Below are 265 nucleotides of genomic sequence, written 5' to 3'. Positions count from 1 at the left end.
TCTCAATGCTTCGTGCAATGCTCCCAAAAATGTGATGTAAACTTCGGATCACGGTCTGATACATTACTCGATGGTACTCCGTGAAATCTCTAAAGGTTGCAACACCCCAGCAGGTCACTGATGTTCCACCTTGTACGGAACATCCATCTAGTACCAAACCTAAACACTAAGTATGACGCCGACACATTGAGTACAATGTATCATTACCTAATGATAGGGCTTCCCATCCATATCAAGAATGATCTTGGGTTATTGTAGAGGTAAA

Source organism: Cicer arietinum, chromosome 2 (genome assembly GCF_000331145.2).
Source record: "Cicer arietinum cultivar CDC Frontier isolate Library 1 chromosome 2, Cicar.CDCFrontier_v2.0, whole genome shotgun sequence".
Lineage (NCBI taxonomy): Eukaryota > Viridiplantae > Streptophyta > Magnoliopsida > Fabales > Fabaceae > Cicer > Cicer arietinum.
The sequence above is the reverse complement of the archived record's forward strand: the minus strand, read 5'-3'. Positions refer to the sequence as shown.